This window comes from Tursiops truncatus, chromosome 4 (genome assembly GCF_011762595.2).
Source record: "Tursiops truncatus isolate mTurTru1 chromosome 4, mTurTru1.mat.Y, whole genome shotgun sequence".
In the NCBI taxonomy this organism is placed as follows: Eukaryota; Metazoa; Chordata; class Mammalia; order Artiodactyla; family Delphinidae; genus Tursiops; species Tursiops truncatus.
The window spans coordinates 27,463,787-27,480,091 of record NC_047037.1 but is presented as its reverse complement, the minus strand read 5'-3'; the positions used below and the strand labels follow the sequence as shown (position 1 = coordinate 27,480,091).

Genomic DNA, 16,305 nt, shown 5'->3' with positions numbered 1-16,305 from the left:
GTGTTAAGACTAACGACTGATCAGTGAATGGGAAGAGATCGCTGTAGGAATCAGGAGGCCATTTTCCTATTCTTTAAGCACATCTGGTGAGGTTATGGACTTTGCCCTCGAGGTTAACAGACCTTGCATTGGGGAAGAGACCCAAGCAGCCCACTAGCCCACCTCTACCACTGGGGCTGCTCCTGAAACTGCTGCAGGGGCAAGCAGCCTGAAACTGGAATTTTTCCCAAAATCAACCTTGGGAGGAATGAGAGGGATGACCGTGTTTTAACATCAGTACTTTTCTGGTACTTTTCAAAGTGAGGTCTGCATTGATGTCATTATTAAAAATGCATATTCCAAGCTGCACCTAGATGTGCTCTCTGGCAGTGAGGCTTAAGAACTTTCATTTTTTCCCAAGCATCCTAGGTGATTCTTACACGTGCGTGGAGAGCCGTGGGTCAGCACTGACTGTAGAGGGACTACTTCCTTTCAGTCATCCAAGGTTCTTTGATTAACCTAGCTCTAAGGTAACCGAGCTCTAAGGTAAACAAGGACCACTTTGCTATTATGACCAAATGGCCAATTTTATGAGTATGGAATAAAAGGATAAAGTCATTATATCTCAAAAAAATGTTTAGTTTAAAAAAAAAAGGATATGGGGCTTCCCTGGTGGCACAATGGTTGAGAGTCTGCCTGCCTATGCAGGGGACACGGGTTCGTGCCCCGGTCCGGGAAGATCCCACATGCTGCGGAATGGCTGGGCCCGTGAGCCACGGCCGCTGAGCCTGCGTGTCCGGAGCCTGTGCTCCGCAACGGGAGAGGCCACAGCAGTGAGAGGCCCGCGTACCGCAAAAAAAAAAAAAAAAAAAAAAAAAAGGATATGAATTTCTTAGGTTGTAAATGTTTTATAGAGTTTAATGCAATTTCATTTTTGAAGTTGGTTTCTAATAATACCCTTAATTTACATGTCTAATATACTCATCTGTCAATTCTGATTTATGTAAATTGTAGATGGTCTTGTTCACTTGCAATATAGGACATAATCTAGAGTTGCAAAAGTAACCTAAAGCTAACTATTCTCACCAAGCACTAAAATATTAGTCCTTTTGGGGGACCATTTTTCTTAAAAGTTTTTACTTTTCATTTCAAGTGTTGTTTAGATTAGTGCTTCTGTAGCTGTTCTGTGTAATGGTTAATAGGTACCTACCAGCTCCCCCAAAGAAAAAGAGTTCAGTGATCTAATAGGCTTGGGAAACACTGGGGTAGACAAAGTGAAACAGGTTTTTACTGCAGATTACAGATCCTCTGAGAGCCTCTAACATGTGGATGTGCACAGTAACTCTACAAGAAAGGGATGGAAATCTCAGGGTTTGCCAAGCTCATTTAGTTTCATGGAACATTCCACTGGATGAACATTCAGAGGACCACAGTTTGTCAAATACTCAGTTTAACCCACCGGCAAACTCTATCAGGGGGATCAGGCTGCTTTCACTTAGATGCCCTGCCCTCAAGACCCAGGCCTAGGAAAATGTTTCACAACTGGGGGTGCACATTAGATCACATGGGGAGCTCCCTCAAACACAAACCTCCCACTCTCGACATCCAAGTTCAAGCACTGATCAAAATAATGGGAATCACAGTCTACTTGACCATCACCAACTCTCGCTCCCACCATCCTCAAATCATGACCAGCATTTCTGACTAATACTACAATCCCTACCACTGATAGTGCCACCATCATCATACAATGACCAACAAGACCACTGCCATGACCATCACCATCACCATGACCTAGCCATCACTACCACCACCACCACCATTACCACCACACTGAGCAACCAACACCACTGCTATTATTACCCCGTGACCCACACTACTGCCACTGCCACTACTGCAACCATCCCCCGCACTGTGGCCACGACAACTGCTGTCAGAGCAAGTCACCACCACTGCTCCCCTGTTGCCACCATCTTTCTTATGTCCGGTCTGGAGATAAAAAACACAGTGTTATTATTCCAGGTTGCATTCAAAGGTTGGAAGACGAGATATAATTGCACATATTTATCCCTAGGTACCAATAACCACCAAGTGGAACCAGACATGGTGTCCCGGTAGAATCCTGGGACCTAGAGTCTCAATAGAATCTCTGATCCAAGGCACGAGTCCCTCAGTTACCTCTGTGACAAGAGTAAAACATGCCACACAGGGCTGCCATGCCAGTTTATCTGATGGGAAAATTCAGCCCCAATCTGCTTTCAGAAATGTGGAAGCTGGACCTCAGCTAGTTGTTGGGGAGAGACCCTGGTGCTAGCCATGTGGCAACCATAAGGGGCTTTGAACCCAGCTCAAAATGCAGCTTGTTACTGCTTAAGGAGCTAGTCCTGGGGGATCACAGCAGAAAAGGACTTAACTTACTCAGCTATATGCTCTAGTTTATGTAATTAAATTATTTTAAAGTTATATTTTATGTGTGCACTGCATTTATTGTACATATATAAATGTATAATAATAATACAGACAGTCCTTGACTTTCTGATGGTGCAAAAGTGATATGCACTCAGTAGAAACCATACTTTGAAGTTTTAATTTTGACCTTTCCCAGGCTAGTGATATGCAGTACATACTCTCTTGTGATGCTGGGGCAGCGGTAGCAGCCACAGTTCCTAGTCAGCCACGTGATCACCAGGGTAAACAACCGCTATACTTACAACCATTCTGTACTCATACAACCATTCTGTTTTTCACTTTCAGAACAGTATTCAATGAATTATATGAGACAGTCAACCCTTTATTATAAGATAGGCTTTGTGTTAAAGAATTTTGCCCAGCCAAATGTAAATGTTCTGAGCACATTTAATGTAGGCGAGGCTAAGCTATGATGTGCGGGAGGTCAGATGTAGTAAATGCATTTTCGAATTTCAGTGTTCGCAACTTACGATGGGTTGATCCGGATGTAATCCCATCATCAGTGGAGGAAGATCTGTAATGAGTGGCATATACTGAGTGCCAACAAAGTATTGGGAACTGTGCTAAAGGCTTTACATATACCATCTCTTTAATCCTCATACTCTTTTACAAAAAGAAGAGAGGTTAAGGGCTTCCCTGGTGGCGCAGTGGTTGAGAGTCCGCCTGCCGATGCAGGGGACACGGGTTCGTGCCCCGGTCCGGGAAGATCCCACATGCCGTGAGCCATGGCCGTTGAACCTGCGCGTCCGGAGCCTGTGCTCCGCAACGGGAGAGGCCACAACAGTGAGAGGCCCGCATACCGCAAAAAATGAAGAGAGGTTAAGTGCCCCAGGTCATAAAGTGAATTCATTGTAGCACTGGAGTGTGAACCTAGGTAGTCTGGTTCCAGGGACACTCTTAGCTGAAACTCTACACTGAGCTGTACACACGTCATCCTGCATGGAGCGATTCAAGGTATGTTCAAGAGTATTATTGATTATATGCGATTTGTCTCACGTGCTAATTTTTGAGCCTAGTCTCAGAGGAGATGTAAATTCACTACATTCCAAGAGGTAGAAGAGACATGAAAGACCACCAAGTGCAAAGCAATTTGGTGCAAAATATGAAGGTGGAGAGACAACTACTCTCCAGGCAAAGTTCTCATAAATTCATGTAATAAGCACGCGATGAGGGGGCAGCGGTGTGCAGGGCACTGGGCAAGGCAATGCCAGCCTCCTGCTTCTTATTCTATAGCTTGTGTGTGTTGAAGTCCTCAGCAGGCTCAGGAAAAGATATCCTGGGTTCAAATAGCTTCAAAGTTTTCCAAGCACTTCCACAGATGGCAGCAGCACTACAGACAGATGGGGGATGATTCAGAGAGCAGTGCAGGGGCTGCCTGCCAGGGGATCGCCACTCTTCCTCCTCACCCTAGTTCATTCCTTACACATCTTGATAGGAGAAATGGTCACTTCGCAAATGTACCTATCGTTAACTCTTAAAAATACACAAATATATGCAGACTTATGTGTATATTCTACACATACGCAGACATATAGATTTTTTTTAAAAAGAGATGGACTCCTTCAAATATCGTTAAGCTGTGTCCTACTCTGAGTGTCTACAGTGTGGCCAGGACCATTGTCAGGGATGCTCTGACTCCTGTAGATTCTCACAATAATCTCAGAATCCCCGAAGATTTCATAACTGGCTTGGCCAAGGTTGCAATAGGATGGAAATGGCAGCGCTGGGATTTGAAAGGTCCCAGGTCCATTCGTCTGGCTCTGAAGTTTTGCTTCTTGACATGATCTGTGCTTGTTTTAACCATACCAAGTAACTCTTAGATTAAGATTCTTCACCTCTAAAGTGGGAGGAAAACAATGCTACCTCGTGGGCTTGTTTGGGGGGGATTAAATAACAGAATGTATGTAAAAACATTTTGTAATATGTGAGGAGCCATTCAAATGTAATATTATTACTATTATTTTGGTTTCAAGTAATAAAATTATTTTTACTATATAGCGAATTTGCTTATTTATCTGGATAATGGTTTCAATATAATTATTGGTTTCCTTTGTAGTTGTACATCTTTTAGCTTTTTATTTCAGAATAGTTTTAGACTTCAATGAAGATAGTACAAAGACTTCCCACATATTCTTCACTAGACTTCTGCTAATGTTAACATCTTATATAAGCATGATACAGTGATCTAGACCAGGAAAATAACATTAACACCATTCACTAATCTATAGACCTCGTTCATACTTCCCCTATTTTGTCCACAATGGCTTTTTTTCTAATGTAGGGTCTGATCCAGGATTCCCAGTCACATCACATGTGACTGTCCTATCTCCTTGGTTTCCTCTAATCAGGGACAGCTTCTCAGGCTCTCATAACCTTTAGAAAAGGAGGTGCCAGTCATTTTGTAGAACATCCTTCAGTTTGGTCATTCTGATGTTTTCTCATGAGTAGATTGAGGTTATGTACCTTAGGCAAGAATATCTCAGAGATGACGTTGTGTCTGTCTCGGTGCACCATATCAGGGGGCACATGATGTTGATCTGTTTTGATTCTGCTGATATTACCTTTAATATTTTGTTGAGGTTGTGTCTGCCAGATTTCTCTATTGTGAAGTCACTATTTTTTCCTGGGTATTTGTAATGAACAAGGATCTTGTGGGAAAGTGCTTTGAGACTATGCAAATATCATACTTTCACCCACTAATTTTAGCATCCATTGAGGATTCTGGTGTGCAACAATCATTACTATGATGTTGGCCAAATGGTGATTTTCTATTTCCAACATTCTTTCTACAGTATTAATTACAATTCTACTGCAAGGAAGAAATGTTGCCTTTCCTGCACTTATTCATTAAATCACTTATTTATGTCAATATGGACTCATGAATATTTATTTTATTCTGTGGGGTGGAATCCATGATCATTATTTTGTTACTCAGATTATCCCAGATTTACCCAATGGAAGCTCCTTTAAGTTGCCTCCTTTGTTTTTTTGACATGCTCCCATCATTTATTAAGTATTCCCTTGCTTTCTGGAACCACAAGACATTCACGCTCATCCTGTACTTTCTCTGCCCCTGCTCTGGAATTAATCATTTTTCTAAGAAACTTGGGTTTCTTTTATTAGAGACCAAGAGGGCTAGTTGCGCTCATTGCTTCTGGAATTTTGTGGTTTCTAGGCACCTCTTAGAAGACAGAACTAGAAATTATATATACATATATTCTCACACATGTGTACACACACCTTGCTGTATTTATTTCTGTAACTATCCATCTGGATATCTATTAAAAACCATGAGTTCATATTGAAACTTCCGATTCTAATCCAACACCACAGAGTTCATTCTAGCCTTCCCCTCCTTTCCTTATTTGTACCTCCTTTTTTTAACACTGAGATACCTGGCTCTGTCACCCACAATAATTTACTCATTTGCTTGATCCTACTATGATTTACATAGAGTAGTTTCAAAATTGCTTACCTACACTCCCGTGGAAAATACATTTTCTAACTAGAGAACAGTATTTATGCACTTTTTTTTTTTTGGCTTTAGCCTTGCAGTATCCAGTCACAATGATGCTTTCCAAGTTACTGAAGTTGGTTCTTTCCTTTCCCATTGGCTCCGGTGTGGTAATGTATTCATTTATAATAGAGATAGGCTCATTTGTTACTGTCTGTATTACCGCTTGGGTTCCCCTCACAGCCTGGTTGACCTTAATTATACAGGTAGTTTTTTGGGGTGTGAGATTCTGTGGTTCTAAGAGACAGACTGAAAATAGTGGTATGCTCAGAGAAGGCTCTCTCCTCCCTCTTCCTAGTTTCTACCCCATTCCCATCCTGAATTCTTTTCACTCTGTTCCCATTCGCCCGCTTGAAGGAACCAATCTCATTAGCTTATAAAATCCATTCTTAAATGATTTTGTCCTCTTAAGATTTATCTTCCCTATAATGATCAGTAACTCATCAATCTCCCCAAGGTCGAACCCTCTCTCAACAACCTCATCTCTAGAAGTACTTATACAGACACATCTTTTCAATGCGTTTTAATTAATGCCCTTTGTGCTGTTGGGAGTGTTACTTCGCTGTTTTATCTGATGTTGGCTTGGATTTTCTGAATGCTCTTGCATGAGTTCTCTTTAGGACCTGCTTAGAAAAGCAGGCAAATGCTGGTGCCTGATTCTGAATGATCTTTGCTTCCCATTTGGAAGACCGAGATGGTTGCAGGTCCTGGCATATTAACTCGGCAGCTGTCTCCTCAGGGAGTTGAAAGTTCAGCCTGACTGGCTGGTATGGTGGCAGGAGCAGCAGGTAGAGACAGCATGGTTTGCTCAGGAGATGGGGACCCGCATGGAGAGATGACAAGAGCACTGGCTTTGCATTCTAAGAGACTGGTGCTTTGTCTTTTACTTGCTGGGGAGATCTCATGCCAAATGTATCACCTCTCCAGGCCTCAAGTTTACTTACACCTGTAAAATGGGAATATTAATACTCACAGCACTGTTTTGAGGATGACATGATTCTATTTAAAAACCCCTGGTGTGGAAGAGGTCCACTGAAAAGACAGTGTCACTTCCTCACTTCACCCTTTCATCCTTACATTCATAAAATATGCTGCTTCAATCTTTCTTTTTTTTTTTTTAAATTAAGTTTTTGAGATAATTGCTGATTTAAAAGCAGTTGTAAGAAATAATGCAGGACAATCCCATGTGCCCTTCACCCCGTTTCCCCCAGTGGTAGCATCTTCCAGCATGATACTTGATATCACACCCAGGACTGAGACTGATCAAATCCACCGATCTCATTCGGCTTTCACCAGTTCCACATGCACTCACTTGCTCATTTGAGTGTGTGTGTTGAGTTCTATGAAATTTCGTTTCATCTGTAGGTTTCATGGATCCACCAGCAACAGCAAACTACATGATAGTTCCCTTACCACCAGGAACCCTCGAGTTGTCCTTTTATAACCACACCCACTTCCCTCCCATTGCTCCCAAGCCCTCATCCTAACCCCTGGCAATCACGAGTCTATTCTTATTTATATAGTTTTGTCATCTCAAGACCGTTATATAAATGGAATCATTTAATACATAACCTTTTAGGATTGGCTTTTTTCACACAGCAATACTCCCTGGAGAGTCATCAAAGTTGTTGTGTGTATAGTTTGTTTCTTATTATACTGAGCCTATTCTATGGTATGGATGTATCCCAGTTTAATTGTTCCCCCCCTGATGAATACCTGGATTGTCTCCAGTTTTTAATTATTACAAATGAAGCTGTAATGAACATTTGAGTACAGGTTTTGTGTGAGCATAAGTTTTCATTTGTCTGGGATAAATGCCCATGTGTGTAACTGCTGGGTTATATGGTAGTTGCACTTTTAGTTTTACAGAAAACTGCCAAGCTGTTTTCCAGAGAGGTTGAGCCGTTTTACGTTCCCACTGGAAATTACGAATGGTCCTTTTTCTCCCCATCCTTTCAAGCACTTAGTGTCATCATTATTTTTTAGTTTAGCCATTTTAATAGGTGTATGGTAATACCCTGTTATGTTTTTGAAGTTGCATTTCCCTAATGACTAATGTTGTCAAATACGTTTTCATGTGTTTATTTGCCATCTGTATCCTCTTCAGTGAAATGTGTCTTTGCTCATTTCCTTATTGGACTGTTTGTATTTTTATTACATTTTGAGAATTATTTATTTTAAGTGAGGTAAAATTGGTATATAACATTTTATTAGATTCAGGTGTACAACCTAAGTCGATATTTGTATACACTACAAATGATCACCATGATAAGTCTAGTTACCATCCATCACCATACAGTTGACCCCCTTCCCCATTTAGCACCCCTGCCAAACCCCTTCCCCTCTGGTAACCACTAATCGGCTCTCTGTATCTATGAGTTTGTTTTTGTTTTGTCTGTTCATTTGTTTTGTTTTTTAGGTTGCACATATAAGTGAAATCATATGGTATTTGTCATTCTCTCTCTGACTTATTTCACTTAGCTTAATACCTTCTAAGTCCATCCATGTTGTCGCAGATGGCAAGATTTCCTTTTTGTTTTTAACGACTGCGTAGTATTCCATTGTATATATATATACCATATCTTCTTTATCCATTCATCTGTTGATGGGCACTTTGTATCCATATCTTGACTATTGTAAATAATGTTGCAATGAACATAGGGGTGCATGTATCTTTTCGAATCAGTGTTTTCATATTCTTTGGGTAAATACCCAGAAGTGGGATAGCTGGATCATATGGTAGCTCTATTTTTAACTTTCTGAGAAACCTCCATACTGTTTTCCATAGTGGCTGCACCAACATTCCCACCAACAGGGTATGAGGGTGAGATTCTTTATGTATTCGGGACTCCAGTTTTTTGCTGGATACGTGTTTTGCTATTTCAACTCTTTTTGAAGAATAAAACAGCAAAAATTTAAACAAAAAACATTGATTTCTTTTAGCTTTCTATCTGGTTGGGGGAAAGGAGAAGAGGGTGAGAAATGAGGGGAAGAGGTGGGAAGCATCTTATGCTTTATGAGGACACAAGCAATGGCTCCCATCTTTCACAGCACGTGCACATGAGCTGCAGTGAGGCAGATGCAAACCAGAATATGGAGGTGTGCAGGGTGCTCGGGAAGTGTCTGAGGGCCTTGATACAAGGCACACTCACAGGTGAGGTTCTGTTCACCCCCTAACCTGGCACAGCCAAGTCTGGTGTGAGAGTACATACCGTGGAAACTGCCCCCCTCAGAGACCCTGCCAGGATCTGTTTCCCTTCAGGCTACATCCCAAAGTAGAGATAGAAGGATAAGGAAAATGCTGATTTGTTATTAAATCAGAACAGCACCTCCTCTTGAAGGAATTTGGAGGGTAACATTGGTGCAGCCTCAAACCCTTAAAGCCTCAGAAGATGAGGAACAAATTGTCTTGGTTCCAAACAATTGCTGGAGTAATTCAACATTCTTAAATCTACCTTCTCCAGAAAGATCTCTTAAATTAGAAACGTGAAAATGAACAGTTTTTCAGACCAGGCTGGGGTAATGCCCATGAATATATATTAAAATCACTCTGATTAATAAATGTCCATGTGAGCCCAGATTAAAGTAACATGCTGAGCTTATATAATATTTACTCATGCTCTGATGATATCTCCGAAAGCCCAGAAGACCCAGAACTGGGGCTGTCACTGCCTTAAATAGAATTATTATAGCTTAATTTTCCCCCTTACCTCAGACTGTACTGCACCACCATAGCATGGTGCATTTAATTCTCTCAATATTCACTGTGTAATAAAGGATCAAAATTAAAGTCACAGGGGTAGCAAAAGTAACGTGCATCACACTGGACACTGACCAGACATTTTTATTTAACACAGAAAATTGCTGGTGTAGCAATCCCACTACTGGGCATATACCCTGAGAAAACCATAATTCAAAAAGAGTCATGTACCAAAATGTTCACTGCAGCTCTATTTACAATAGCCCAGAAATAGAAACAACCTAAGTGTCCATCATCAGATGAATGGATAAAGAATATGTGGCACATATATACAATGGAATATTACTCAGCCATAAAAAGAAACGAAATTGAGCTCTTTGTAATGAGGTGGATGGACCTAGAGTCTGTCATACAGAGTGAAGTGAGTCAGAAAGAGAAAGACAAATACCGTATGCTAACACATATATATGGAATTTAAGAAAAAAATGTCATGAAGAACCTAGGGGTAAGACAGGAATAAAGACACAGGCCTACTAGAGAATGGACTTGAGGATATGGGGAGGGGGAAGGGTAAGCTGTGACAAAGCGAGAGAGAGGCATGGACATATATACACTACCAAACGTAAGGTAGATAGCTAGTGGGAAGCAGCCGCATAGCACAGGGAGATCAGCTCGGTGCTTTGTGACCACCTAGAGGGGTGGGATAGGGAGGATGGGAGGGAGGGAGACGCAGGAGGGAAGAGATATGGGAACATATGTATAACTGATTCACTTTGTTATAAAGCAGAAACTAACACACCATTGTAAAGCAATTATACTCCAATAAAGATGTAAAAAAAAAAATTACATTTCAGTTATTTAGTTCCAGGTTTTTTGCACTGAGGTTTGATAAAGTGATCTCTACAATTTTTCGCTTGGGAAATTTAGTTAAATTTTCTTTGAGGAATATTATATGGTCCTTTCTCACAAATGTTATAAAAATAACAGAAAATAAAGTACTTTCCCTGAGCTAAATAAAAGAAAAAAAAAGAAAACTGCTGGTGTAAATGATATTGTAATAACTATGCTCCAATTTAAAATGCAAGTCACTGAGAGGAACTCCTGGGAGCCATAAAATACCTTTCCCCTCCTCAAGGTTGTCCAAAGGGAAGAAAAGGACAAGGCTTTCAACCAGGTTGTTATCTTTACGATGCAATTTAATCTGGGATGCCACAAATGTGTGGGGCAGGATTGTTAGGCAATAATATCATAAAGTATCAAGAAAGTGCTAAAGAAAACAGAAGGAACAATTCTGTGGTTTTCTCACTTCCATGCGTAGATGTGAGAATATTATGTTAACCTGTCTGGTGGTGGCCACAGGACCGGGAGCTACTCTGAGCCCGCACTGCGGGGGGCCTGCTCAGGATGCAAGTGGAGAGACCAAACGTGTATTGCATTTGTCGAGTAGGTTAGACCCTTCATACATCATCTCGTTGAGCCCTTATAATAAATAACCTTTAAAGTTAGGAGATATTTTTCCCATGTTGCAGTTGAGGAAACACATGTCGGAGGGGTCAAGTAAATTGTTCAAGGTCATGCCCTAGAAGGCGGATTTGATGCTAAGGCTGCCTTCAAAGTCAGTGTTCTCTCTGTGACCCCACGGTCATAGGGAAGGGAGCACGTCCTTTCTATGGTTCACCATTCTGCGTTCTTTCTCCTGTAGGTTGTGGCATCCAAGGGAAAGCAGGAAAAGAGATGAGAATCTCAGGAGCAACATCAAGTCAGAGCCGAGCGTGGCTGGGTAGCAGCCAGGGCCAGTTGGGGCCTGTAAGCAGGCAGAGGCACGGCCTCCTGGATTCTGCCTAAGCCAGGACAGAGACCTGGCTGAGAGCAGCTCTGTGCCCACTTCTGCCGCATGCACCTAGAAGACCAATGCTCTGCTTTCTGGGGGCATCTATTGAATCAATTATAAACAAAGCACAGAGAATAAAATCTGGAAAATATAGTTTGGGAAGCTGAATTCCAACCAGAGCGAAAGTCGGGAAACATAGCCTGACACTGACAGTTTCTGAGCACTTGGAAAAAGTGTTCACTGTTCAGAGTTAGCAAGAGTTTGCTGAGAATAAGTCATTTCCCTATTCGGTAGCGTTTCCAGATGGGCAGGCAAGTAACCACCATGAAGGCAGAACCTCATCCAGGCATTTGCCAAGGTCTCATAAGATCACCTTGGCAACAGGGTGGGAAATGCACACGGGGCCACGCTGCAGGCAGGAGGAGTTGTCCAGGGCCGTGCACTTGCCCCCAAGGCTGAGTCCTGGTCACTCTGGAGAAGAGGGCTTGAACTCTGAGTCAGCCATCCCTGGCAGCAGATGGGGTCCGGCTATCCAGGTACAGGCTGCTGAGAGTATTCTAGCAGGTGATTTTCTGGAGGCCATCTATCTGAGTATCCCTGTGCCCAGGTTCCATCCATGGCAGAGACTTTACTTCGTAGGCATCTGATGAGACACTTGGTCAAAGGGCTTCAGTGAGTTCCCTTCACCTAAAGTCCACATTCCTTACCTGGCATTGCAGACTCCAAAATCAAGCCCCGACCACTTCTCTACTTTCTATGAGTTCACCCAGACTCTGCTCTCATCAAATCTGTCTTTGGGACTTGCACATTCAGGAGCCTGCTGGTGTATCTCTGCAGCACAGGGCAGTGAGAAGAACACTGGCCTAGGGGCCCAAGGCCTGGGTTCAGGCCCCAGCTCTCCCACGTACTAACTTTGTAAGTGATAACCTCTCCAAGCCTCCGTTTCCCTGTCTATAAAGGTAGGGACAACACTACCTCCTGACCTTGAATACCTGCTGTGCCCCAGGCTTGCACTTCCACAGTCTCCTGTAATCATTAAAGCCCATGTGATGTTTTGTCGCGCGGGTCTCTCAAAGTCAACAGGTCTGAAGCTGAACTTGTCCCTCCCCAAGTCTGCTCCACTTCCAGACTCTCTCCTTCTCCGTGGGTGGCGCTCTCTCTCTCCCTCAGACCCAATCCAGTATCAGGCCAGCTTCACCCTCTAATGACCTTCCCCATCCACCAACTTCTTTTCATTGACATGTCGCCCTCTCATCAAAAGTATTGCTTAAATTGCCTCTTAACTGGCTTCCCTCTGCCCACTCTTTAGTGCTAGGATGGCGGGGGCAGATACAAAGAGGAGGGAGGGAAAGGCAGATCTTCCCACAGCTCTTAGGATGAAAAACAGACTCCTTAACAATGGCCGGCAGGGCCCTCACGGTCTGCTCCCCAACCCTTTCCTCACCTCCTGTAACACTCCCCTCTGTTCCTGCTTCCCAGTCATCCCTCAGCGGCTCTGTCCTCTTCCCACAAGGAGCCTTTGTACACGCACTTTCCTGGTCCAAGAGTGCTCTTTCCCTGCATCCCCTGACCCAGGCCAACCTCACTTTCAACCTAAAATGTGCCTCACTATTCTTCTCCAGCTCAGTCCTTACATTTTCAGAAACACTTGCCCTGGATTCCTGCCTCTGTCAAGTTGCCTCACTGTTCACCCTGATAGCATCAGGAACTCCCCTCAGAGGCATTTGTCGCCCGAGTAATTTTACCTCTGTGGGATCTGATTAACGTCTGCTTCCTTGTTACAAACTGAATACTTGTGTCCCCCCCCAAATTCATATGTTGAGACCGTACTCCCTGATGTGATGGTATTAGGAGATGGGGCCTTTGGGAGGTAATTGGGATTAGTCAGGGTCATGAGGGTGGGGCCCTCATGAATAGGATTCGTGACCTTATAAGAGTCACGAGAGAGCTTGCTTCCTCTCTCTGCTCTCCTCCATGTCAGGACATGATGAGAAATCAGAGACTGCAACTCTGAAGAATGCTCTTGCCACAAACTAACCATGCTGGCACCCTGATCTCAGACTTCCAGCCTCCAGACTGTGAGAAATAAATTTCTTTTGCTTACAAGCCACCCAGTCTATGGCATTTTTGCCTATAGCAGCCTAAACTGACGAAGGCACTCTCCCAGGGGCACACGGCTCACTTTTGTTGCCTCTGCTTCTAGCACGGTTTCCAGCACAGACAGGTGCTCAACAAGAAGTTTGTTGAGTGAATGGAGGCAACACGGATGGCATGGTGGCTACAAGCACAGACTGCAGGGCAGACTGTCTCTACCCTGTGTGTGATGTCAGGCAAGCCACTCAACTTCTCTGAGCTTCAGCTTCCCCATGTGTAAAATAGGGAGAGTGACAACATCCACCTCATAGGGTTGTTAGGAAGATTCAAAGACCTTTGTTTAAATGTAATGTACTCAGAACACTACCTGACAAATAGTGAGGATGGTCTGTGTTTGTTAAATATGTAAAATGAACAGGTGCTAAATAATCATTAAATGAAGAAGTATTAATGAAGCTGACAGAAAACCTGATTTTAAAAAAGGAACACAAGTGGCTTGTTGTTGAAATATAGGCCAATGGCCAAGTCATGCTGACTAGAAATAACAAACAGTCTACGTAACAGAAAGCAGGATTTAAATTTAATTCAACCTTCGTTAGTAAGTTTGTGACTACATGTTGGGAAAACAACTACTTACAACTGGGAATACATCCAACATCTTAAGAGAAATGCCGGCTCAAATTCTTAATCCAAAGAAAGCTTTAGGTATGACGGATGCTACTGATTAGTCATACGCTGGGCTGAGTCACTTCTGTCAAAAATCAGTAAACCAAGATAAAACTCCCAAATGAACTTTTAAAAACCACCCACGCCCACTACGCGAATTCATCCATCAAGGCTTTGAGAATCTTCTTTGAGAGTTCCCCACACAGCACACAGTGCGCCTATGATTAGAGGACAACACTATAAAATACAGAAAATCCACAGATACCACACATTCCTACCAGCCCTTATCATATTCCCCAATATTTTCAAGTAAAGGAGTATAAAAAAATAGCTGGCTCAACATTTCATCCTCTGAGCATGTATGACTTTTTGTCAGGGTATTAACAACGAAAATCTTCAGACCTAAGTTTTCATCCAATGTATAATTGTTTCTTACTATAAAGTGGTGTGTTATCGCAGGACTAAAGACAGTAAAAAGTTGTGATATATTATAGTGCCTCTGTCAGTTTTTAAGGTTTTGCTGTTGCTTCAGGAGAAAAAGGAAGGAAGGACAGTTGCAGTTTGAAGAAGGGGTGCTTGGCAAAGGGGAAAGGGCTCAAAACAACAAAGTAATTAGAGCTACTGCAGCAAACTAGGAGTGAACTATTAATTTCTCCTCAAACGTACTACACAAATTGCTTCAGCTTGTTTAGTTCAATTTATATGAGTGTAATATCGAATGAAAATTGTGAGTTGTTTTAGTGAAAATACACCAACAGAAGGGAGATTTCATTTTCTTGATGAAAAGAGAAAGTCAGCTGTGAGGCCAGATTTTCATCCAGCCTTAACTGTGAGCTGATTCTGATTGAGAGAAAAGGCCCCGTTTAAATACTTGTCCCCGGAGAAATAAGGGGTCGGGTGATGGCTTGATGCACAGCTCTGCTGGCTGTGGGAGGCTACAGCCAGCCACTGGGGCTGTGGGTAGGGGGAGAGGAAGCCCAGCTGTGCAGAGAAGGGAAATTCTCACCACGCACCCCTCTCCATGACCTGGTTCTCCCTACCTCCAGCCTCATTTCTCTCCCATGTGCTGGAACGTGATTCTCTTCCACCTCTGTGTTTTACCAGTGCTGCTTTCTCTGCCCATAATGCCCTCTAAACTATGCTTGGCTAAGTCTTTCATGTTCTTGAAGCCTTGGGTGTCATCTCTTCCGAAAAGCTTTCCCCAACCGCCAGGTGAGAGATGTCTCTCCATTGCATCTAGTGCCACAATCACTTGCCACCATGTGTCTCTCATCACCTACATTGTGCATCCCTCTTGGGCAGGAGATGCAACTTAATCGATTCTATTTCCAGCAACAGTGCCTGGCATGAAGAAGATGCAGTAGGTATCTGTGGAACGTTGAAAGATGTCAGCCCCGCTGTATAACACACAAAGACACAGGCGGCAGAATCCATTCTGGACTTTCAAAAATGACCAGGTACTTTCTATGCAAGAATGACTGAGAATAAAGGCAAGAAGATGCTCGAGGTCATATGTGAGGCCTCTCTACCTATTAATACTTTAAGTTACAGAAATCATATGCAATATAAAAATATATTGTATCCATATGATTAATTATTCATGCATTCTGTGGTTATCGTGAGCTTTAAGGATGAGGAATATTCTCTGACACCTCGCTGAGCCATGCTAGAGCCTGACCATGTGCTAAATGAGAGTCTGCAAGTACATGAAGTATCCAAAGTCCCCAATACAGTGTACAGATGTACCTGCCCGGGAAGCAGCACATTGCACAAAGCAGAGTACAGGCCCTGCCCTGAAAAACCTCAGAGCAAAGACAACAAGGGCATTTCTGATGAGTCAGGGTTGCTGGGAAAAGCCGCTTAGTGGCTAAGAGTCAAGCAGATGTTTATTCCAAGCAAAGTAGATGCTATACACCCTGAAAAGAACATGATTCCACAAACTAGTTTAAGACATATAGGGAATACATTCCTACTTTCTCCCAAATAGAAATATTCTTTGTTTCCCCGACATACTTGCCTTAGGATAAATTTTGTGAAGTGGAATTGCTAGAC

The 16,305-nt window shown here is 42.8% G+C and overlaps 1 protein-coding gene across 5 annotated transcripts in view; it reads right to left on the bottom strand.

Moving 5' to 3' along the window:
* Positions 1–16,305, bottom strand: part of NMNAT3 (nicotinamide nucleotide adenylyltransferase 3) — a 116,781-nt gene that overhangs the window by 42,288 nt on the left and 58,188 nt on the right. Inside the window, exon 2 of one of the 5 annotated variants that reach the window (XR_002176189.3) lies at positions 6,471–6,908. The exons of the other annotated variants lie outside the window; for them this stretch is intronic. The gene's annotated coding sequence lies outside the window, so the exon portion shown is untranslated. Of the gene's footprint in view, positions 1–6,470; positions 6,909–16,305 lie in introns of those variants that run through there. 5 annotated transcript variants of the gene reach the window in all.